The sequence below is a fragment of the Phocoena phocoena genome, chromosome 1, assembly GCF_963924675.1.
Source record: "Phocoena phocoena chromosome 1, mPhoPho1.1, whole genome shotgun sequence".
NCBI lineage: Eukaryota > Metazoa > Chordata > Mammalia > Artiodactyla > Phocoenidae > Phocoena > Phocoena phocoena.
Genome location: NC_089219.1, coordinates 57,176,735 through 57,202,560, shown reverse-complemented (window position 1 = coordinate 57,202,560; position 25,826 = coordinate 57,176,735). Strand labels below are relative to the sequence as shown.

General features: G+C 39.8%; 1 protein-coding gene and 1 pseudogene across 2 annotated transcripts in view; one reads left to right on the top strand and one right to left on the bottom strand.

Annotated features, from left to right (window-relative positions):
* PDE4B (phosphodiesterase 4B) overlaps nucleotides 1-25,826 on the bottom strand; it is a 618,793-nt gene that overhangs the window by 65,767 nt on the left and 527,200 nt on the right. The gene's annotated exons all lie outside the window — the stretch shown is intronic.
* On the top strand, nucleotides 9,354-10,886 carry LOC136130979 (dihydrolipoyl dehydrogenase, mitochondrial pseudogene; annotated as a pseudogene).

Genomic DNA, 25,826 nt, shown 5'->3' with positions numbered 1-25,826 from the left:
AACTGGTGTTTCCTTAAATCTTCTTCCAGGACTCAGTGTAAGTGATTCCCAAATAACTGAGATTCCCCAATAACTAAGAATAGTTCAGCGAATGCTAAAGTTCCAAACCCTCACAATAATACAATTTGTTTTCTTTCAAAATGCCAGTACATTCATTGAACCCCATCCTCTTTACTGACTTGACAGTGTTTATGGAAACTTCACAGAACATTTTGAACCTTCTTTTCTGAGTATAAGGCTGTATGTAGTGCTATGAAGTAGATCATGAAGAACTTTCTTATAAATTTTCTACAAACTATGTCTAAATGCAATTTTAACATAGCTTTGTATACATCAGAAACATATCCATCAAGTCTTCCCAACTATATACCCAAAGAAAGCACATAAAAAAGAAATTTAAATAATCTTTTGTTTCTCTGTCTCACATAATCAGACTCTCTTACCACTAGAGAAGGTGGTACTATTTGCAAGGTTGTGTGGTGGTTGAATCAGTCAGAGCAATTGCCACATGAAACGACAGGGATGAATCTCATAAACTTAAATGTCGAGCAAAAGAAATCAAATATTAAAAAGCACATAAAAATATGATTCAATTTATATAAAGTTCAAAAGAGGGAAAAATGAATCTATGATGTTAGAGGTCAAGAGAGTGGTTACCTTGAGGGGGATTGTGACTGGGAGGGCACTTGAGGGGGGCTTTCATGGGGCTGGCAATGATGTATTTCTTGTTTCAGGTTCTGACTACGTGGTTGTGTTCGTTTTATAAAAATTCACTGACTTCTACACTTGTGATTTGTGTACTTTTCTCTCTGCACGCTATATTTCAATAAAACGTTTCTGGAAAAAAATCAGTTAACTCTAGCTTCTTGGGCCTTGACATCTGTAACTAGCATCTTGTTGCTTCTGTCACTTCTGTTTCCCTTTGGAGCTTCTCAGCGGGAAGTGTTCCACCTTTAATTCTGAAATACCTCTACTAAGCTTAACCTTCTTACCTGCCTAATTTTGTAATTTTTTCATGGCTACTGGAGGGCAGAGCCGACATGGTTTGAAGAAGAAAAGGTTCTACCATTTACGGTTTTGAGTCCTTAAGCAATTGCTTGTTCAATGTGACTTTGAGGGTCTCTACCTGGGTAACTGGGGTCATAATGGCTGCTCCATAAGGTTACGATTACTCGTCATGAGGATTGCATGAAACAATGTGTGCAAACGCCATCAGAAATCCTAGCATAAAGGTACTCTTGGAAACCTGACTTTTGCCCTTAACTCCTCCCCACATTGCCCATTCTGCTTGGATCTTCACCTAACATGAATCCCATCAACACTAGTATATAAAACAATAATATTCCCCACTACCTGGGAATTCCCGGGAAACCCCCATTGTCCACATTTTCTCTTCTGCTGCCATAGTTGAAAAGCATCAATGCTAGGTTAATTACATCTACCACAAATGACCAAGTCTAACCTCAGCAGGGCTCTTAGTGCAGTTTTATCATCTCCCTACTGATTCCTCATAGGTGTATATGAAAACATTCCCACTGCTCACAAATTCCCATTTCCATGTCTATCCTCTCACTTTTACCAAAGATCCAATTTCCTACTTCACTGGTAAGATAAAGGTCAATTTGAATTCTACCAACTTCACCCCTTTCATGCCTCAGGAGGCTTCTTTGTCTCTACTTTTACCTATCCATTTCAGTGTCTCTCCTCATTTTGTTTTGTTTTTTTCTCCTCCACTCTAGTGGATTTTTTTTAAAGACCTTGATAATTTCAGTTATACCCTCACCCATTTACACCTTTAACAACTTGTTCTCCATGACCTTCACTGTTTCTACTATACGCTCATTTATGTTTTTCTCATCCTGCAACCTAAAAGCTTTTCTTTAGGCCCTGCTTCAACGTTATCACATCATTCTTCTTTTATTGCCACCTTCCAGAGAAATAATTTTAAATTCTAGTTCCACTTCTTCACCAGCCCATCAGCCTTCAATATCTGTAGTCTTGCTTCTGCTCCCTCCATTCAATGGCAACTGCTTTCTCTCTCTCTCTTTCTCTCAAAATCCAGGGGCCTCCTGAATGTGAAATTTAGTGGGTACTTCCTATTTAATTTACTTTTTAGAGGGCACTTCTTAGTATCCATTGACACCTGTCACACTTGACTTAGTGACTCTAATCTCTCCTCTGGCAACTTCACTTACTTCCATGTCTTTCTATGTTATTTTCATTTTGATAGCTCCCAAATCATTGTCCCTGATCTGTTACTGAAATGCCACATCTACGTTTCCAGCTGACTAATGCATCTTACCACATCATTATTCTACTTTTACAAATTCGAACTCATCATAAAATAGATCGTTTTATGGAATAAGCATTGTTCAAGGCATCTGATTTCCCCAACTGGCTATTCCACTAACTTGCAGAGTGATCATAGACAAGTCATGTACTCTCGCTGGATTTTCTTCTACATGGAACAAAGGGATTGGGCATAATCATAATGACTTTAATAGCTGTGAAATTCTATAATGCTATGTTTAAAAAGATAAAGCCATAATCTTCTTCCCACCTACAATCTTCCCTTTTCCCTGACTTCCATATTTTTTATTAATGGTATCCACATTCCCATAGTTATCTAAACTTAAAATCTCTGCTTTATCTTCCATGCTTCCTTTTTTTCTCAGTTTCTACAACCTACCAGTTGGCAGGCTCAGTGGATTCTACCTCAAAAATATCGATTGCATCCAGTCCCATCTTTCCCTTTCTCTCATTATAAATTATAGTCAAGCCCTCATTGAACCAACCAGGGATTTTGCAGTCACTTTGTCACTGGTCTCCATGTTTCATACCATCAAAAGACTGATTTTCTTCATACGTGACTCATTACATCAAGTGCCAGATGAAAAATCTTTAACGACCCCCAGGACCTTTCTAATACATCCAAATACCTTTATTTGGTGTTCAGGGTTCTTTCTAACCCAGGTCCAGCTTCACGTACTCTTCTCCTTTACACAAATCTCAGCTGCAAACACAGGGATGGATTTGTTCCCCAAGTTAAGTCCTGTTATTTTCACCACGATCTCCTGGTTTGTGCTGTTTTCTCTGCATGGATGATGTTCTCTGTAATCCTTTATTGAAATCCTTGCCATCAATCAAGTCCCAAGTCAGATGGAACTTCTACTTGACGTCTTCCTTGAATCCCACGGCTGGAAGCCATCTGTCCCTGCTCAGAACAGGAGTGCCATCACACTCTTCTGCTGTGACACTTTATCACGTTCTGAGCTGATTTAAAGTGATTTATATATACTCATTTTTCATTATCTGAAGGACAGAGGCCATGTCCCCTTTGTACCCAGATCAGTACTTCTACTGTAGGCTTATAATAGAAAGGGGATAAAAGAATGAATTAAGTACTTAATATTGTACCTTGTGTATGACAAAAGAATAAAAGTCACAGGAAATATGACCGTAAGGAGTTGTGGGGGAGACAAATCACTACCCAAGGAGACAGTTAGAAAACAATGTAAGATATTCTAACACATCAACACCAAATTGAATTGGCTCTGCTTTAGATTCAGAGTTTGTTCCATCTCAGCTCCAAGTAACTGGATGGTATCAAACATAAATTGCCCTGGGTTACTTTTCTTATGAGTAAACTGCAGAGTTGTCCAATTTAGCCAAAAAACAAACAAAATGAAGACAAACAAAGACAGCCAGTTAAATTTCAATTTCAGATAAATAATATCTTTTTTTAGTTCTTATACTATAATCTGTCCTTATACTAAAAAATTATTTGTTATTTATCTGAAATTCAAATTTACTGGGTATCCTGCATTTTATTTGGCAGTCCTCAATAAGGGAACTGTTGTTAATCATCTCTAAGGCTGACTACTCCAATATTCTACATTTGACAGCATTTTCAGAGAAAAGAAAGATAAAACTGTGCTGTTCCCTTGGCTTATAATTCCTTTCCCCTAGATCTCTGCACTCAGCTTTTAGCTCAGTTATAGATGCCATAAAACCCTTTTGATTCTCCTATCCAAAACAGCACCTTCTTATCCTTCCAGCTCCCTTCTCTGGTCACCCCTTATCCCATTAGCTTGTTTTTTTTTTCATTATCTGAAATTATCTCCTCCGTTCTTTTGGTCACATGCTTATTGCCTGTCTCTCTCTGTCACTAGAATGTAATCTTCAGAGAGAAGGGTCTTTACTATCCTGTTCACTGCTGAGTCCCCAGCACCTAGAACAACAATGGCAGATACATGAAACACTTAAAAAACCGAAAAAATACCATAAGTGCTAAAAATGAATTTTTTGGCCAAAGAGCACTAATGGGGTCCAAAGGAAGAAAGCTGAGTATGGGTTAATGTGGTTAGGAAAGGTTTCTTGGAGGAAGTGGGATTTTAGCAATGCCATAGAGCACTGGTTTGGGGGGAGAGTGTCTATCACCTGAATAAGCTTAGGAATATTTGCAAGCTATACAAGTCCCTGCCCTGCCCCACCTCCTCATTGGGCCTATCAGAATTTAGGGTGGTTGATAAGCACTATGTCTAATGTCAAAAGGCTCCCCAGATGATTCTGATATAACCCCTCTACCCCACTGGAGAACATCTTCCACAAAGGATGGGTAGGATTTGGCTAAGCAGAAAGCCTTAAGAACAGAACGATGTGAACTGAGCACACAGAGAAGAAAAAGAGCGTAAACTCTCAGGTGCTATGAAAGTACTGCTCAGATTGGAATAGAGTTAAGGAATTTGTGCTTCAGCTTGTAGGCAAAGGAGAACAAAGGAAGGATTTTCAGAAGGAAGTAAAATTGTAAATTGCTACCTATACGTTACACCAGGATCAGGAAAGTCTGAGGAACCAAACACGGCCTACTGCCTATTTTTGTAAGTAGAGTTTAACTGGAGCACAGCCATGTCCATTTATTTACACACTGCCTAGGATGCTTTTGCTGAAAGTTCAGCACAATGCCTGTAATACTCAACCCTTGTCAAGCTCTCCATGTCCTTTAAGATTCTGCCATTGCAGAAATGGCCTTGCAGCCAGGACTCCACTAATTCATTTTATGTGATGATTACATTTATGCATTCATTAATTCCTAGATACTTGAAAGGACTGGGGATATACAGGTTCTAGGTTAAAGTGCTGGGTTCTGTATTTACCCGATTTGTAAGTCCTACACCCTGCTCATCATCTACCATGATTATCATACTCTGTCGATATGTGGTTCTGATAACATATATCAGTGGTATTGTAGGGTCTTCTAATCTGGCACCAAATAGGAAGATACAGTTATAAATAACCACATAGCAAGTTCAAGTCTCTTCTTAGGAACTGATATCTGACAGAGGATTGGTATGAAGCTTGGTTCCCAGGAATAGCACCAGACACATGAGCAGGCAGGGTGTCATGGCTAAGTTTTCCAGTAACTCCAGAAATATCTACTCTCACCTCTTTCCCCATAGAGTTACACAAACACTAACTTCCATCCTTATCACACTTTTAGTCCTTTCCCAACTCTAAGTCTTACTTCTGGGAATAACCTAATGTTTTAAGCAAATGGCTATAGAGTTTGGTTTCCTGAGAGCCTCCTCCTGGAAATGGTGCTGTTTTAGATGGCTTTAAGAGAGCTTTCCATCTTCTCCTACCCCCAAGGGTAATGTGGAAGCAAATTCCCTTTTGGTTACAGTAGATTATACAGCATTTACTCAAGAAATATTTATCCAGACAGAGCTTATCATCTTATATGTTGGGGTTAAATGGTGAAAAAATAACCATTAGTGAATGACTTGTAAATAACTAGTTTTAGTGCCTAGACAGTGATATTCCAATATGGGTAATTTAATTAGAGTGGTAAGGATAAAGTGGTGATAATCACTGGGTACCACATAAGCTTACTGAATGGTCACCTAACAAAGTCTTGGGGACTTCTTGGAGGAAGTGGTGTCTAAGTGGTAAGCTGAAGGAGCTACATAGATCAAGAGGAGGTGGGAAGAGAAGCCAAAACAAGAGAAGTCCTAGAGGTCCAGAAAGAATAGAAGACTGGAGTCCCGTGTCAATAATATACTATAAACAGTTGCTGATTATCTGAGGATAGCTAAAAAGCTTTGTGGTAGATTCTCATCACTCTCTGGTATGTCGCATAAGGAAACAAGGGCTTTGGCTTATATTCTACTTTTTTTTTTTTTTTTTTTTTTGCGGTACGCGGGCCTCTCACTGTTGTGGCCTCTCCCGTTGCAGAGCACAGGCTCCGGACACACAGGCTCAGCGGCCATGGCTCACGGGCCCAGCCGCTCCGCGGCATGTGGGATCTTCCCGGACCGGGGCACGAACCCGTGTCCCCTGCATCGGCAGGCGGACTCTCAACCACTGCGCCACCAGGGAAGCCCCTATATTCTACTTTTTATACTGCCACCACTGTTTTTGTATGTGAGCTCTGGACATTGCTTAACCTTTTAGAACATCAATTTTCTCATTTGTCAAATCTCATTTGTCTCATTTGTCAATAGGAATACCTGCCCTTGAAGGACTTTGCAGGAATCCAATGACACAATGTGTGGGAAAGTGCTTTGCAATCTCTAATTCCGGCCACCATCCAGGCCACTCCCTGTTTCCACTCACCATTGTCCATCTAGATTTGCTCAGCAAATGCAAGCTACTTTTAATGTCATCTGCTGACAATAAATCAAGAGCCCCCAAATCCAGATTTTTAGATTCTCCCAGGCTACACAGCACCATAGCCCACGTAATAGGTAACAGTAAGGCGACCATCAGGGAAACTTACCAAACTGTCAATCTGTAATTCTTTATGTTTTTCTTGCTCATTTGACAAATGTGGAAACCAATGGGAAAGAGTCCCATGAATGTCACCCAGCTAGGGAGTGATGCTAAGAGCATCTGGTTTGTGGATGAACTGTGCATTTCCATCATCTCTTGCCTCCAAAGCCAATGGGTCCCTTCTGCTTCAGGACCTTCTCAAGTCCTCCAGAAATCAGTATAGGGACAGTGAACTGCAATCTGGAAGCAGTTTAGCTTTCCCCATTTTCACCCAGGGAAGCTGTGTCCTAATCCCTCCCTGCTTCTGGGCTTAGTATAACTGAGCAGTCCAAACCTCTGGGGTTTGGGAGGAGGCTAATGACCACCTCCCAGACAAAGTTAATCAGGTGGATGAGCAGTAAGCTCCAAGCTTTAGCAGGAGATTTCTCTCGAGTTATAAACGCCCAGTGAACTTGCTACTTGTATTTCTCCCATCACAGTCATTCCCTAGGAGAAGTTCAGCAGGGATCCCTGTAATAAAAAGGTCTTTGTAACTCACATGGGTGTAAAAAACCAAACCAGTCATTTGGGAAAGGAACTCACTTATGCCGATGGGGAGGAAAGGCTAGGGGATACATTCATGACCTAGTTTTAGGTAGCATTTTAAATTAACTTTAACATTTTCATTTCATTGTTATTATTCTATCATGAGGTCACAATTATATGTTTGCAAGGAATTCTTTCTTTAATATATCCCGTGTTTTTGAAAAATATCGGCAGGCAATCTGGTGTAGTTAAAAAAGAAAAGAGTACTGTCCAGTGGCAAAAAGATCAGAGATCTAGCCCCAGCTTTATCACTTGCTAGTATTGGGGATCTTGGTAAGTCACTAAACTTCTCGGGGCCTCAGCTACCTCCTCTGTGACATACGAGTCCTTTTTACTTCAGGATCAACTGAAGCAAGAATGACAGCACAGGAAGCATGAAAGTGACTTGAGGATCATGATATCTGACTCAGTTTCCCATAGCCCAAAACTTTACAGGACTGGGAACACAGCAGGACCTCAGGAAATACTTGCTGCTCAAATGAAGCTCCAAAATGGGTCCTTAAAGTAACGAAAAAAAGTATGCTTAAAGTATTAAAAATTACCAGTTGACAAAAATCTGCTTATCTGATATTGGTAGTCTGGTGTATGTGGCAGCCATGTGAGGCCCAGAAGAAATCCGTAGCTTGTACTGTGGCCCATTCATGAACAAATGGTTTTCTTCTGAGTGTTTCAGTGCACTACACCCGATGAGCACACGCGCGCACACACACACACACACACGCATGCACATCCATGCTATCTTTTACTAGGGAGAAAATGGAGACTACTTGAGGTATTAATAGCTTGATCTTCAGAGACCACCCATTTAAACATTATCTGTCAATAATGTCATGTTTGGGTGAGAAAACCCAATAAAAAGAAGACTAGAGAATAGGCTGTTTATGAACAATACATTTGGATACTAGAAATGGAGCTGTATGTAACAAGTTGTGATTGCCCAATCCATCCAGGGCAGAGAGATTGCCCTGGCATAGAGTCATCTTCCTAATGGAACTCAGACCCTCTGGAAATCAAAAACATAGAGAAGGGTAAAGGCCTTGAGTGCAGGATCTGTGTCTTAAGTCACAGCTCCTTACACGCATGTAGGCATCTAACACATATTTGATGAATGTATTAATAAGTGAGGGACCGGGGAATGGAAAGAGCTCTGGACTGGGAGTCAAATGTGGATTCCAGCCCACATTCTATCATCAGCTATGTGAGCAGAGGGAAGTCAATCCAAATCTCTGTCCCTCACACGTGAAACGAGGAGACTAGATAAATCAGCAGCTCACAATCAATAAAATGCAGTGAATTGGCTGATCTCGGTGGGCAAGGAGAAGTGAGTCTGGCCAGAAGTGATGTTCCAGGCTGCAGCCAGGAATGTGGTCTGAGTGCTGACTAAGTGCCCAGAACTAAAGAGATAATATTCCATTCCATGATCAGTATCTCAGGAAGTCTTGTGAAGAGGGGAACCCAAATCACCAGAAAATGAATTTATTCAAGGAAGCCATTAGCTTTGGCCAGTCACTCTGCTTGTTGTAGGATGAGCCTGTCACTCTGAGAAATGAAATAGGACCCTTGAAAGTCTTCTCACATGGCTAAAGATAAAAGCAAGAACAGTAGAGAGAAGACATCACTCTCGATGCCTGTGTTTGTGCAATAGAGCAAATGTCCTCAATATGCATTTGATTGCATTTTAATATTCATATCATTAGGAGTTTATATTATAGCATGTTACTTTTCCTTGTAATATTTCCATTCTGCAATCAACTTTATTATTATTAAAAAGTACTATAGGGAGAGTCAGAGGAGAAGCCGTGATGACACAACATTGCCGGCGTTGAAGATGGGAGGAGAGAGCCACGAGTCAAGGAATGTGGGCAGCCTCTAGAAGGTGGCAAAGGCAAGGAACTGGAGTGTCCACTAGAGTCTCAAGAAGGAACCCTCCCTGATGACACCATATTTTTAGCCCCATGAAGCTGATTTTTGGACTTCTGACTGAGGAATATAAGAGAGGCCATTTCAATCAAATATCTCATGGTCTGCAAGGAGTTTCTGCAGTGCCACTGAGAACTTATGCAGATTAACCAATTGATGCTGATGTAACAGTGATAGGTTCTGGTCCTGGAGGATATGTTGCTGCTATTAAAGCTGCCCAGTTAGGCTTCAAGGCAGTCTGCGTTGAGAAAAATGAAACACTCGGTGGAACATGTTTGAACGGTGGTTGTATTCCTTCTAAGGCTTTATTGAATAACTCTCATTGTTACCATATGGCCCATGGAAAAGATTTTGCATCTAGAGGAATTGAAATGTCTGAAGTTCGCTTGAATTTAGAGAAGATGATGGAGCAGAAGAGTAATGCAGTAAAAGCTTTAATGGGTGGAATTGCCCACTTATTCAAACAGAAAAAGATTGCTCATGTAAATGGATATGGAAAGATAACTGGGAAAAATCAGGTCACCGCTATGAAAGCTGATGGCAGCACTCAAGTTATTGATACAAAGAACATTCTTATAGCCACAGGTTCAAAAGTCACTCCTTTTCCTGGAATTACAATTGATGAAGATACAGTAGTGTCATCTACAGGTACTTTGTCTTTAAAAAAAGTTCCAGAAAAGATGGTTGTCATTGGTGCAGGAGTAATAGGTGTAGAATTGGGCTCAGTTTGGCAAAGACTTGGTGCAGATGTGACAGCAGTTGAGTTTTGGGGTCATGTTGGCGGAATTGGAATTGATATGGAGATATCTAAAAACTTTCAATGCATCCTTCACAAACAAGGATTTAAATTTAAATTGAATACCAAATTTACTGGTGCTACTAAGAAGTCAGATGGAAAAATTGATGTTTCTATTGAAGCTGCTTCTGGTGATAAAGCTGAAGTTATCACTTGTGATGTACTCCTGGTTTGCATTGGCCGATGACCCTTTACTAAGAATTTGGGACTAGAGGAGCTTGGAATTGAGCTGGATCCTAGAGGTAAAATTCCAGTAAATACCAGATTCCAAACTAAAATTCCAAATATCTATGCAATCGGCGATGTGGTTACTGGTCCAATGCTGGCTCACAAAGCAGAGGATGAAGGCTTTATCTGTGATGAAGGGATGGCTGGTGGCGCTGTGCGCATTGACTACAATTGTGTACCATCGGTGATTTACACACACCCTGAAGTTGCTTGGGTTGGCAAATCAGAAGAGCAGTTGAAAGAAGAGGGTATTGAGTACAAAGTTGGGAAATTCCTATTTGCTGCTAACAGCAGAGCTAAGACAAACGCTGACACAGATGGTATGGTGAAGATACTTGGGCAGAAATCAACAGACAGAGTATTGGGAGCACATATTCTAGGACCAGGTGCTGGTGAAATAATAAATGGAGCTGCTCTTGCACTGGAATATGGAGCATCCTGTGAAGATATAGCTAGAGTCTGTCATGCACATCCAACCTTATCAGAAGCTTTTAGAGAAGCAAACCTGGCTGCATCATTTGGCAAATCGATCAACTTTTCAAGTAGAAGATTATATTTTTCTGAAATTTCCTGGAAGCTTTTATAGAGGATTTACTTACATGGATGGAGCTGGAGTATGGTATGTGAACAGCTGTGTTTGAAACAAGGTGATCAAGTTATTTTAAACTTGGTTTTCACGTTGGAAACAGTCATTAGAATAAGTTAAACATGTATAAACTGAACTGATGTAAAAAAAAAAATGTACTGTAGGAACTTTTGGCTACCATGAACACAATACTTTCCACTCTACTAAATGTTTTCATATCCATGTAAAAGGCTGCAGTGATGCCCTCAGAGGAACCATTCAGGGGTAGAAAGCGGAGATGATATCTCAGTTCCATTGTGTGGAACTTCTCCCTCAGTTTGTCAAGAAATGTTTGTAAAGTGGAAATTTAAAAGATGTCAAGTGCAACATTCACCTGACTGGACACATACAGGTTTACCTGGAGTACCCTAAGACCATGCTGTTAGTGGAAAGAACACAAGTTGTGAAAGCTTGGGTTCAAATCTGGACCCTGCCCCCTAGGAGTTGTATGACTTCGGACAGATGACTGAATTTTTGTTATGGGCAGCCTATCTTTAATTTCATGCAATAATCTTCTCCAGAGTTTCTGTGTGAGGATGTAAAAGACTGTGAAACACCTAGCACGTAGTAGGCATTCCGTAAATGTTAACCCTCCTCTTTTCTCCAGAAAGCTCTGCCCTTCTGTGGTCTACCGGTCCTCCAACACTGAACCAACTAAGTGAAACCTATTAGTTAGTCAGGCAAGCTTCCCCTTCTCGTGTCCTATTTTCCCCCAAATATATTCCTCCTCCTACTTTCAAAAATGTAATGAAGAGCTCCACCTAGTCTGATATGACTATAGTAACTTAGGGGCAATCTTAAGTTTGAAAACAGAAGTCAGTGTGAGAACAAAAGTATACTAGTATATTGTTCCGTTGATGGACTTAAGATATTAAATTAATATAGTGTCATAGGATTTACCATTCTTTTTTTGTATACACTCTGTTATTATATATCTGAGGAATTTATGATAAGGAGCACACTTTGGAATTCACACCTAAATTCACTAACAAATGAATAAAATAGTTTTTGGCAGACTTTTACATATAAAAGAGTAGGACAACCCTGTTATTACCATGTGAAATATAAGGTAAACAACCATAATGGACTAATAATCTGGATCATTTAACCCTACTACTTAAAAGATTCTTCAGTAAATACTACAATGAAGTGGCTTTTGGCATGAGGAAGTTAAGTTTAGAACATTTTGACGTGGATCTTTTAAATGAAGCAATACCATCATTTTATTTGTCCTGTTTCGTGGAAGACTTTGAGAATTGCTTCTTAAAATTTCTTTCTTTGTTTTCTGTCTTTCTGGTAGAAATGTAGTATTGAGAGATGTCCGTGAGCTACTGAAATTCAAAAAAGCTTAAAACGATACTTTCATTATTTGGCATAAGATACTCAGGAAAGTACTGAAAATAGGAAAGGCCCAAAATGAAACCTAGGAATACAAACATCTATTCATGAAATGGGAAACAGTAAGGACATTAGGCAATAATGGATTTTCCATCCTTATGGATCTTACACAAGATCTCTGCAGAGGAGAAGAATGAAACAACTCTAGGAACACAGAGAAATTCAGTCATGTTTCCCAAAACCCTGAATCAGAATCTGTGTGGGTCTATCTAATACGTAGTGAATGATGATATGGCTCATGGATGTCTAACAAGAAAAGAGACAAGAGAAGAAGAAAGAATCAAACGCCCATACATGGCAACTCAAAAACAGAACTGAAGGACCTCTACAAAATTAACCAGTCTTGCAATGACTAAACTTCATTCTAGACTAACAGCACGAAATACCACATTCTTCAGGAAGACGAATGTTTCTACCTGCATCTTGAATCGTTGAATGTCAGGGTATGAAAGTGTCCTCTCACAGGTAGGAGCCTAACTTCTGACCAAAGAAGTTATAAGGAATTATCATGCATATCATGCATATTCCAAGGAATCCTGGCAAAACTTGATAAGATATTCACAGGAATAAGAGCTGCTTTGAATTACTGAGGGCCTATTGAGAGCAGCAAAATTTTCACCTATGCAGCAGATATGTGCCAGCCATTTTTCTAAGTCCATGACAAGGTACCGAAGTGACAAAACTTTCTGCCCTCACGGAGCTTATGTCCCATTATTTAACATCTACACAATCCTAACAACAGCCATAGAAGGTCATTACTGCAGATGAGGGAACTGAGATTTTAAAAAATTGAGTAACTTGCTTAAGGTCACAGAGCTTGTAACCAACGGGCCAAAATTCAAATCCAGTCCAAAGCCTGAGTTTTCCACCTGCTTTGCTACACTATATCTTATGAGCAACAGCAAAAAGATTCTGAGGGTCAGCACATCTACTGCAACTCAGGTGCATATTTTCCACTAAAGGATACTCATTTCTCGTTTGTGTAAACAGACTACAACTTACCAAGGAGGCAGCAACTCAGTACTATGTGCCGACCAACAGGCAGGCTCTCATTCATCCAAAATTTATGAACCAGGTATGTGTCAAACCTTAGACCAGCTCCTGGGGATATAAGACACAGCCTTTGCTTTCAGGGAGTCTAGTGGGAAAGAAAAGCATATAAATGGATCACCATAACATAGCAAGATGAGGCTGAGATAAAGATAAGGATGTCTCCAGGACGCTTGGGAGAGAGCAGAAAACAGGTCAACACAGGCTGAGGGGAAGGACTTTTGAGCCCTGGGTTGAGTCTTAACCAGATGGAGTTAGCTTGGTGCAGAAAAGGGAGGTGGAGTGAGGAAGCTCTAAAGTGCTTTGAGTAGAGACAGAGAATGACACGTGCAGGGAAGTGAAAGAGAGCATGGTGCTCAAGAAACTGCAAGTATTTTGACATGTGGGGTGGAGTGAGAGGGATGCTTCTGAAAATGGGCTGTACTGTATTTGAGCAATGTGTGTGTGTCTGGGGGAAGGTGTTGCAGACAGGAAAGAAACTGGGGAACATATGTAGAAATCCAATAATAAGTTATGAAATCTATTTAATGGGTCTTGGCCAGTATTTATTTAAACAACAAAAGACTAGACTAGAATAGAAAACATCAGGTATAACACAGGTAGTAAGATATTGTTTTATAAAACACACGCATATGTGGGGACTCAGTCTTGACGTAAACTTTATGTCTTACTGCGAGTCATGGTCCAAAAAGTTCTAAACCACTGGTCCAGTCTATCTTTTCCAAGGGGCAGACTGTCCCCTTTGGACCTATTCAACGGGGCTCCCTTGCAGGACCTACTATCTATCTATTCCTGTCAGGACACAAAGAGAGGTCGCTTGGAACAAATCTGTCCCAGTTTCTTAAATACTTTCCATACTCCAAAGTCCATGATCTAATTCTAAATCTCAAGTGCTCAAACAGATAAACTCCAATGACCAGGGCTATTTCTGAAAAGCAACTAATACTTCCTTTGAAGAAGTGAGAAAAAAATACACACACAAAATGAAGCTTCAAATCACTCCAAGGAAGTTTGGGGCCAGCAAAAAGTTCTCTGACCCAGCCGTGTTTTCCACCAGATGAATCACCCAGGTACAAAGCCAATACCTTTGAGTCATGAAGCACATGTGTTGTATCTTTGGATTCTCTTCCTTTACACAGGGATTTTCCCTAAAAAACTTTTTTGGATTTTATTCCTCACTTTCTCTTCTAATTCAATTTCTTGCCAGTTTCTCTGCTCTTTGATTTTTCCTTTACGATGTCTAATCTTGTTTCTCTCCTCTTTTGTCTCATCATTCTGAATTAATAAAAAAAGTTCACATGCAAAGAAAATCCGTATAAAATACAGCTTAAAAAAAAAAGAACTTAAGATGTTATTGTTTCTTTCTTTTAAATGTATTACCCATTTGTTTGTAAAGCACATGAGTTAAAGAGATCCCACAATATCAAGTGCTGGGGAAATTGATAACATGAGAAATTCTTTTCACCTGCAGGGAAGTGAGGGTGGAAGAAGAGGAAACCTTTTTGTGGGACTGGCATTTGAACAGCTCTTAAGAAGATGGGAGGAATTGGATATGCACAGACGGTATTAGGGAGAGATCAAAAGTGCGACAGAAAGATGGGAAGCTTGGGATCTGAATTTAAACTGTAATGAAAATAAAGTTTTATAATTTAACCCTCAAAAAATAAAAGAGAAAGTTAACTGAAGTAGTTTAATAAATACCTCTTCATTAAATTATCTGGTTAATTTAGGCTAGTAAGATATTAGAGATTGATAATTCAAGTCAAAAATTCACTTCGGGCCTAAATTAATTAGATTCCTGGCCAATATCAGTAGAATTAATCAGAACTCGTGTTTTGTGGGTCAGCACACACATTTGTTTATGAATCAACAATCAGAAGTCAGTGTTGGAAATGACTGACTCTCTCTCAAGCCCTGACGATTTATCCTTCTCTAAGAATACATCTCTCTTCTTTGAGCTATAAAAACACCAATTGTTTTTGGGAGGCGATTTTGTACAACCATAGATTTCTTGAACTTGAAAACAACCTTAGAGATTATCTGGTCCAGAGTTTCTCAACTAGTTGTTTTTTTTTTTTTTTTTTCTACCGGTTTTATAAGGTTAAAAGCATAAAAGATCACATACCTTGCCCTTATGTAGATTCAGATGGCCCTTTTATTGGGATTCTATGCTTTTTATATCCATATTGGCTAAGAAGAGTTTGTGAAGCTTTATTTTCTGTGGTTTCTGAAGATATTTTTCTTCTCTTTTTTAAATGAAAAATTGAATATGCTTTATTAAATATGTATAAAACTTGGGAATCACTAAGGTAGTCTAATTCTCCATTTTCCAGACCAGGAGAATGAATCCCAAAGATGATAAATGATTTTTCCCCATGCTCCATCCTCCATGGACCTGGTACAGGATATGCATAGCAGATGCCTAATAAGTAGCCATTTCAACCACCTTGAAAATGCCCATAAAGGAAAAAAGTGAGTAAGGAAGTGAGTGACAAGAAATCATCCATTGAGTTACCATCCCAAGGGTAACATTTGCCGGAGAGGGTGATTTTCCAGGGGACTTCAGAATGTGTCCTTAATTTCTGTCCCATTTTAGTCATTCTGCCAAGAGCCCAGCAGCAAATAGCTGCTGCACATGAGGGGACATTTGTCCAAACAAGTGGTGTAAAAACAAAGCTGCTTTGTTTAGAGCGCCTTGTTGCTCCTCCCTGCTCCCTCCCTAACCTCAAGGACCTCAAAAAAGGTCATTTTGTGAAGTTCTGGTGTGTACATGAGTAAACTTGAATCATCATATGTCACAATTGGAACCACTCAGCCAAATGCCACAGACCAGATTACCATGGCATCCCCAAATAGGTTATTATGGCAGGTCTGGGCTACTGGGTCACCAGGATACTCCAGCTGGGTTTGTTTTTCATCTTACCCCCAGGGAGCTTTGGTCCATTGCAAACATCTATACCTAAAGCCATTGGAAAAATATCTTGAACTCATTCAAATTTACTTAGAAAGAACAGAAGGACAACAGAAATATTTATGCTACTTTTCAAATTATGTAGAATTAGTGTGTCTGAGGGAGTCTTGGGCACAGATCACATCCAAAAAGGTAGAAGGAAGGGGGGCGTGAGTTGATTACCTGAGTAATTTGGACACTTAAAACAATAAGGAGAGAAGAGCATATTTGATATGGGTCAGGTATTTGCAATACATATGTTCACCAATTAAATCAAAATTATGGAATACTTATTCAACTTTCCAGCTCATTCCATTTAATAACCATAGCTACCATTCAATGAGCATCTACTAGTTGGCAGGTGTGTACTTGATGCTTTATGTGGATTGTTCTGCCATCCTTGCAAAGTCAGTTTTGTAAACTTTATCTTTCAAACTGCTAAGTAGTGAAGCTTTGATTTGTTTCCGTGGTTTTCTGTCTCCAAATGATGACTTGGCCTTCAAAAGCTCTAAATTCTCATTTTCCCTTTTAGTAACTATGTGACCTTGGGCTAGTTACTTAACCCCTCTCCATTTCATTTTCTTTATCTTCAAAATAGGGTTAATGATAGTCTCTAAGAATTTGTTATACATGAAAAGGGCACATAAAGGCCTTAGCTGGCACAGAGTAAGCATTTGACCTGTTGTTGGCTTTTATCATTATTGTAATGATAGCATATTATTAGTATATCTGCAAATAACCTGGACAGTTAAGATGCCCAGATGCTGAGACTAAAATTTTCAAATGGACCTCAATTATCTGGGAATTTTTTGTAAAGGACAATTCTCAATTCATAATTATGTGGTGGGAAAAGATCAGGTCATTGCCAGTCCTTAGAGCCCACAGAGCTCAGCTTATGCTGTGTCACATGTATCAACACATTTGACTTCAGAGACAATTATATTAACGTAGGTCACCAGGCTTGCAAAAACCAACAACCATAAACCCTTCTCTTTAATAGGCTGGTTGCTATGAAAAGAGGGAAATTTGAATAAAAGCCATCAATTCTATAAACACCCCCAATGAATTAATCCCTCATTTTGAGAGCATGGGAGAGTAGAAATCGGTCTCAACATAGTTGAAAACAAAATTCATGTGTTTTCTGAATAAAATTTATAGAATGGTGGCAGTGTATGATAACTTGAATATGCGCAGTAGTTTGATCTGGCAAGGCTGCTCACTGATTTGCTGTTATAATGTATTTGTTAAAAGAGCCTAGATCCTGGAGTCAGGCTTTCTGGAATCAACTCATGGCTTCTTCACTTGATAGCTTCCTGATATTAAAAAAATTACTTAATCTCTTTAAAGCTCATTTTTCTTATCTGTAATACAGATATTATAACAATACATACCTCACTGTGTTGTTTTAAAGATTAAGGGACACAGTGCATAGTAAAAAAGCACTTTGCCCCGATCCTGATATAGAGTAAGTGCTCAGTAAATCTTAGCTCTTACTGTTTGTTGTCAATCAAAAGCTTTCTGTGTCAAGTAAAGACTGTGTACCTCTTCTGCACTCATGAGAGCTTGGCAATGGGGAGAGCTAATGGTGATTTCTCAGGTAAAGGAGGTGCCCTTGTTGCTGATAGAAACCTGGCAAGCTGTGAGGTACAGTGGGATAGAGCATCCAGCTTGGACTCCTTTCAAGTATAAGAGTCAAAATCAGCCAGTGCATGTCTGTCATCATCCTGGTGGGCTGTGGTAGTTCATTCTATATATCATTCTCTCATGGAGGCCATGGTTCCTCCCTCTGAGCAGGGGCAAGAGTGGTAGTGGGGTAGGGGCAGGGTTCCTTGTGGCCAAGTCTCAAAGCAGCTTCATGAACATTTATTAAGGGCTAGGATGCTAGTAAGGGATTCTAGTATATTTTATTACTCCTGGCATTGGAAATTACCCCTGCTTCTAAATTAAGCATCAATTAAGTCAGGCCACTGAAGTATGACTGCTGAGTGCTGTAAAGACCCACTTGGATTTTGTGTTACATTCACTTTAAAAAAATATATATATATATTTATTTATTTTATTTTTTAGCTGCATCAGGTCTTAGCTGTGGCATGCAGGATCTTTCATTGTGGCGCGTGGGCTCTTCACTTCGTTGCGGTGCGTGGGCTTCTCTCTAGTTCTGGCACGTGGGCTCCAGAGTGCGTTGGCTCTGTAGTTGCGGCACGCGGGCTCTCTAGCTGTGGCTTGCAGGCTTAGTTGCCCCACGGCATGTGGGATCTTAGTTCCCCGAACAGGGATCCAACTGGAGTCCCCTGCATTGCCTGAAGTATTCTCAACCACTGGACCACCAGGGAAGTCCCAGATTCACTTTTTATTGATGATTTCAAATCTCAAATGAACTCCCAATACTGCCTGGAAGTCCCAATGAGTACTTACTTTCTGTGACACTATGTCCTACCTTTTCCCTTCTCAAACCTCCCATCTGCCTTCCACTCCACAATTTAAACTATCAGATGAGAACGAACTCTCTAAGTTTTAATTGAGTATGTGTAAGAACCTATCTCAAAAGATTGTTATGAGGATTAAATGAGTTAATAAATGAAAATTACTTAGAACATTACCTGGCACATAATAAACTCAATAAATATTAGCTATAAGGATGGTGATTATTTCCTGTGCCTAAAGCTATCTCCTCTTTCACCTGAAGAGGTGTCCCTGCTCCGGTCAAAAGGCAAGCCCTCAACCTACTTTCTGGATCCCACTGCCCTTTACCTGCTCTAGGATTGTTCCCTTGATTATTTCCTTTCTCTTTCCATCAGTAACCTCTCCTTGTCTCTGAATTTTTTTTCAGCAACATACAAATATGCTTTACCATCCTCAAGTGTTAACCCACTGTGAATCTGGCTTCTAACCTTATAAGTCCCATAAATCTACTCTTGTCAAGATCATCAATGACTTCTGTGTTGCCAGAACCAGTGGTCACTTTTCTCTTCTCAACCTACTTCAACACAGCTGATGGCTATCTCCTTCTCAAAATACTCTCCTCACTCAGGCTCTGTGATACCATGTTCTCCATGGTTTCCTCTTACCTCTCAGATCATTCTTTCTGAGTCTTCTTCCTGATCCCCTCCTTCTCTACTCAGAATCTCAATGCCGTCATTCTCCCTGGATTTGTATACTCCCTCTACACTCTCATTCAAGCCCACGGATTTATTCACAATTTATATGCTGAAGACTCCAAATATGGATCTCTAGCCTAACCTTTCCTATGCTGACCTGACATCTACTCAAGGATGCATCAAAACACTCAAAATTAGCATCAAAAACCAAACTCTTGTCTTCTTTCCCACCCCCCCTTCCACAATTTCCTCCTCTAATCTTATCTATTTTAGTCAATGGCAACAACACCATACAGTGGCTCGAGCCAGAAGCCTGAATTTCATTCTTGACGCTTTTCTTTCTCATAGTGTTTCTACTTTTACCTCTCCCCATCTAATCCATTAGCAAGTCTTGTCTATCCCATCTCCAAAATATATGGCAAATCTGTCCATTTCTTTGTGTCCCTGCCTCTGTACCATCCAGGACTAAGCAAACATCACCTCTTTACCTAGACTGCTTCAATGTTCCTCTCACTTCCTCTTTTCTTTCCAATCCAACTTACTATCTACATTGATGCCTAAGTGAGTTTTAAGAAGTTATATAACATTTTCCCTTCTACTTTTTGGTGCCTTTCCAGTTCGCTTTAATATAGTCTTAACTCCTTACTATCCCTTACAAGGCCCCACAAGATTAAACCCCTGCCCATCTCCAACCCCATTTTCTACCTGTTTCCCCCAGGTCACTCTGCTCCAGCCACACTGGCCTTCTTTCTTAAATACACCAAGCTCAAGATCTTTGAACATTCCATTTCCCTGCCTGGAATAGTCTCCCCTTTTTTCTTCTTAGCTTTCTGGCTTCAGGTGAAATGTCACCTGCTTGGAGAGATATTTTCTCATCTAAACAACCTACCTTTCCTTCCCATTATTTTCTACCTCTGTGCCCTCTTAATATACTTCAAAGCACTTACCAGAATTTGTTTACTTTTCAGTTCATAGTCTGTATCTCCCTCCTGGTCCAAAAGGGGTAAGGTCCATTTCTATTTTACTCACCACTCCCTAATAAAATGTCTGATACTTAGTGGAATCTACAAAATACTTGCTCAAAAAATGAGTGAATAAGTAAGCAGTCATCAAAGTCTTAATCTGAACAGTTGAAACGCTAGAAGGATTGAAGCAGAGTTTTGGCCAAACTCACTTTAAAAGCTGGACCACGACAAATTATTCTTCCAGAAAGTGGTGCCAAGTCCTGTTGATGATGGAGCATCTTGTGACTGTGATTGGATTTTTCCTCCCTCCAGTTTATGCAGATTATATGCCTCCTCCGTGAACTCCTTAACCCTGACTATTTAATTCCTAACCAAGAGTCAACTTTAATTCCCTGTCCTTGATGAAACCCCTCCCCGTATTGCTAGCCCACGAGGTCCTCGTGATCCTCAGAAAACTTAATAGCACTCTCTTAATAATTATATTCCATTTTGTGCATTGTTTAATGAGCCAGGCACTGGCTTAGGAAATGAGGATCAAATATAAAGTTCTTTGAACTAACATTTATTCAGCATCATTTGAACCAGGTTATGTTAAGCATTTTACAACATCAACACTCATTAATTCCCATGCAAACCCATTTTCTATTTATATTTTATTTATTTTTTTTATTTAACAAATATTTTTACAGCACATACTATGTGCCAGGCCCTCGTCTAAGGACTATACAGATGTTCATTCATTTAATCCTCACAACAAACCTAAGAGGTAGGAAGTATTACAATATTATCCTTACTTGATAGTGTGGGAAACTGAGGCAAAGACAAGTTATTTGCTCAAAACCACAGAACTAATAAATGACAGGTTGGGATTCAGGCGCAGACAGAGGGACTCCAGAGTCTCCATCCTCAAACATCATTCTGGACAACTTCCTAACGCCTATCAGGCAGGTGTGATTACTCCTGTACCACCCCGGTGGGGGACTCTGGACTCACAGGTTAACTTTGCTAGGCTTCCACTGTTAATTTAGGTATTCAACAGCAAATATTTATAGAGTGTCTAGTAAACGTCAGGCACTGTGCCGAGTTCTAAGATACACCATGTTTAAACAGACTTGTCCTCAGGGAGCTTACCATCCCGCTAATTCATGGGCAATGGGGAATTTAGATTTGAGTGTTTCTGACTCTAAAATTTATGACCTTTCCGTGATCCCATTCTAGTAGAGTTACATCAAATTGAGTTCAGACATGAGCCTTCGACACACAGGTGGTGAAGGTGGGGCAGCTCTGAAAGGCTTCACTGAGGAGGAAACCACCTCTTACCACTTTTACCATTATTTAAATGATTAACTGTTTCACACTGAAATATTCCCATCCTCACTCACTGCAATCTCCTCAAGGGCTGGGACCCTAATTTAATATTGTTCACAGTGTTTGGGACAGTGCTACACATTAGTGTCAGTGTCCAATAAAGGGATCTTGAACGAGCTCTGATTGGGTGAGCTCTCGAAACAGTGAACAAAGCTGGCAGAAGTAGTTTTGCTACATGTAAGATTTCTTCAAGCTTCTTCAGACTTGAACACTTAATTACCATGGCAGACACACACTAGCTTTTTCTGGCTCTTTGGGGACTGTGACTCAAAGACTGAATGCCATAAAACCAGGAGGTGTTCTGAATAGTCTCCTTACCACACGGCCTAGATCCTATGCACTTCCAGATTCAATATTGTCCTCCCTAGGGAGCCTCACAGCCCCATCCGTTGCTACCAGGCCCTCCCGAATGAGGAGTCCTGACTTGGTGACCACAAATTGTCTCATGTTTATGTGGCCAAAATAGGCAAATTGAATTCTCACATCTTTTTTTTTTCACCAGTGCAATGGGAAACATCCAGGGCCTTGGTCCTTGGAAACGATGAAAAACCAACCCAAATGTATAACAGAGCAAACACCACTGTTTGCCATGCTGTCTTGTTTGTTTGGAGGGAATGTGGATTTATTAATAATAAAGTTTCTCCATGTGGCAGACACATCTGGGTCACAAAGTATCCGTCATAGAAAGTAACTCAGGAAAAACCCCATTCAGTCCTGCAGAGTCTGACATCTGCCAAGGCTGTGGGCTGTGTTTCTGCCTTTTGAGTTTTAACAGCATTTCAAAACAAAAGAGGAGATGTTAGGTGTGATCTCTCACCTGTGATTCAGAATTATTATTAACAGTGGTGCTCTTCATGGGAAAATGTAAAAAAAAATCCCCAAAGTTTCAACTCCTTAAAGTTTCAACTCACAACCCTGAGCAGGCTGGTTCCCCAAATTTACACAGAAAGAAACGGACTAGTAGACTTCAATGAACAGAAGCACGTGGCATCTTCTGTAGAGACACATGGGCAAAGGAACGACATCTACATTTATTTATTTAGCACTTATTTATTTAACCTTCTGGCTGGGTTGGGCTGTTGGATTTGGTTTTACATCCTGAATTACAAAATTTATGATGGGAACGTGTGTCAGCTGTTTGCTGAAGGAAAGAAAGACCTCTGTTCTTTGTTTTAACTCATAGTAGAGCCAAGCATCCTACATGTTTATTTAGAGAAGTTAAAATATGTGACGAATAAGACCCTAATCCTAGCTGGCCTTCCTCTTCTACATCTTCTGTTCTTTCCTCCTGATTAAACCCTGGGCAGTCTCCTGGTACCTTCTGCCTGGACTGCCCTTTACCAGGTCTCCTCTCAACCCCCTCTAATCCATCTGGCCAAAAGCTGCCAAAATCAGAATCTGCTAAGATTTTCTGAGAGCTGAGCACATGCCCGTTTTGTGTATAACGTGATCAAATGAGTATCCTACACTTAATTCTCACAACCACTTTGTCACATAAGAAGGGTACAGTATGAACAGTAGCCAAGGGCATGGGCTCAGGATCAGGCAGAAAGAGTTTCCAATCCTAGCTCCACTACTTCCCCCCCCCTCCCGTTTTATTGAGATATAGTTGACATACAACATTGTGTAAGTTTAAGGCGTACAGTGTGATGATTGCTACACATATATGTTGTGAAATGATTACCACAGTAAGCTTAGTTAACATATCCATCACTTCTCTACTTTATTTTTTAATCCTTTTTATTTTTACATCTTTATTGGAGTATAATTGCTTTACAATCGTGCGTTAGTTTCTGCTTTATAACAAAGTGAATCAGCTATACATATACATATATCCCCATACCTCCTCCCTCTTGCGTCTCCCTCCCACCCTCCCTATCCCACCCCTCTAGGCGGTCACAAAGCACCAAGCTGATCTCCTTGTGCTATGCAGCATCTTCCCACTAGCTATCTACCTTACGTTTGGTAGTGTATACATGTCCATGCCACTCTCTCGCTTTGTCACAGCTTACCCTTCCCCCTCCCCATATCCTCAAGTCCATGGTCTAGTAGGTCTGTGTCTTTATTCCTGTCTTACCCCTAGGTTCTTCACGACATTTTTTTTTTCTTAGATTCCATATATATGTGTGGCTTTGAGAAAGTCAGTAGCCTCATCTGTAGAGCAGGGATAAGAACAGGAATTCCTTCATAGAGTTGTTTTCGCTTTAAGAATAATTTTATTGAGGCTATTTTGCATGACACATACCTCACCTTTTTCAAGTGTACAATTCAATGATTCTTAGTAGATTTACTAAGTTGTGCAACCATCAACATAGATCAACTTAAAACCATTTTTACCACCCCAGTATGATCCCACATGAACCTTTACTGTTAATCCCTGTCTCCTACCCCTGCCCCAGGTTTTCTCTTTGCTTTTTCTGGATATTTCATGCAAATAAAATACAATTTACGGTATCATACAATATGGAGTATCTCATGTCTGGCTTCTTTCACTGAATGTAATACTTTTGAGGTTCATCCATGTTGTATGTAGCATGTATCCTTAGTTTATTCCTTTCTACTGGTGAATAACATTTCATTGCATGGATGTAAGCACCTTTTTCTATCTATTCACCAGTTGATGGACAGTTGGGTTGTTTCCACTTTTTAGCTATTGTAAATAATGCTGCTAAGAACATTTGTGTCAAGACTTTCTGTGGATATATATGTCTTCAGTTCTCTTGTATAGATGCCTAAGAGTGATCATATGGTAAACATATTAAGTACTCATAGAGTTGTTTTGAGGCTTAAACATTACATAGAAATGGCCTAGCCCAATGCTACACAGGGAGCAGTGATCAATGAAAATTGTGGTTGTTTTTGCTGCTGCTCTTTTAAGGAGGTTTAATCTTGTTTACCATGTAGGTGAGGAGGCTAAAATAAAGCTCAGAAAGGGTTAACAACTTGCTCAAGATCACACAGCTAGTCCATGGAGGAACTGAAATTCTCTCATGATTTCTGACTCCAAGCCTGGCACTATTTCCTGCCACCATAGCAAACACACCACATTAACCATCCTGAAGAGCACAGCTCTGACAACGTGCTCCCCTGCAGAACAAATATCAGTGGCTCTGTGCTGCATGTAAAATAAATTTTCAGCTCGTGTGCTAGGTATACAAAGCCCCCTATTGTTTTCCCACCAATCTTTCCTCCCTACTCCCCCTATCCTCCCTTCACGAATCCTTCACAATGACTTTCGTTCCAATAACTCAGCCCACACTCTTTGGGCCACTATACCTTTGTTTGAGCATGATCTACTTTCTTTTTTTTTTTTTTTTTTTATTCAAACAGAAAGTCACAAAAATTATAATATCCTCATCGGTTCACTCAGTCCCATGTAATTAATTTTTTTTCATCTTGATCTTTTGTTGGCACTTTTATGAATTCATCAGTTTTCCATTAGAGTTCTGAAAATGCTTCTTCATTCAGTTCAGCAGTGTAGTCAGTTACCAGAAACCTGTACTTGTCAGAGTCTCTCCCATGAATTCCTTGATCTACTTTCCTGAACAGTATTTCTCAACTTTTGCCCTGTGAAGTCTTACCCATCCTTCAGGGCAGAGTTCAAATCATATCTCCTATACCTTCATCGTTCTAGTGGCTCAGGACAAAATTAACCCATATTAATGAGAACCTACTGTATAGCACAGGGAACTCTACTCAGTGCTCTGTGGTGACTTAAATGAGAAGGAAATCCAAAAAAGAGGGGATATGTGTATACATATAGCTGTACAGTATACAGTAACACAAAATACTGTAAAGCGACTACACTCCAATAAAAAAAATCATAAAAAATAATAATTATATAAACAATGAAAAACAATTAACCCATATTCTCCTAATCCACTTAGTTATAACAGGTACTCAGTGAACACACTGACTTGAGCTGAAATGGCTAAAAGAAACTTAGCTGTGTAATGAAGGATCTGGCTATAGGAAATACTAATTTTTTTAAATTCAATAACAACTTATTTATAAAATTCCTAGGTATAGCACAGTACAGAGTGTTATTTGTACCGAGGGTAGAAGCCCGTTC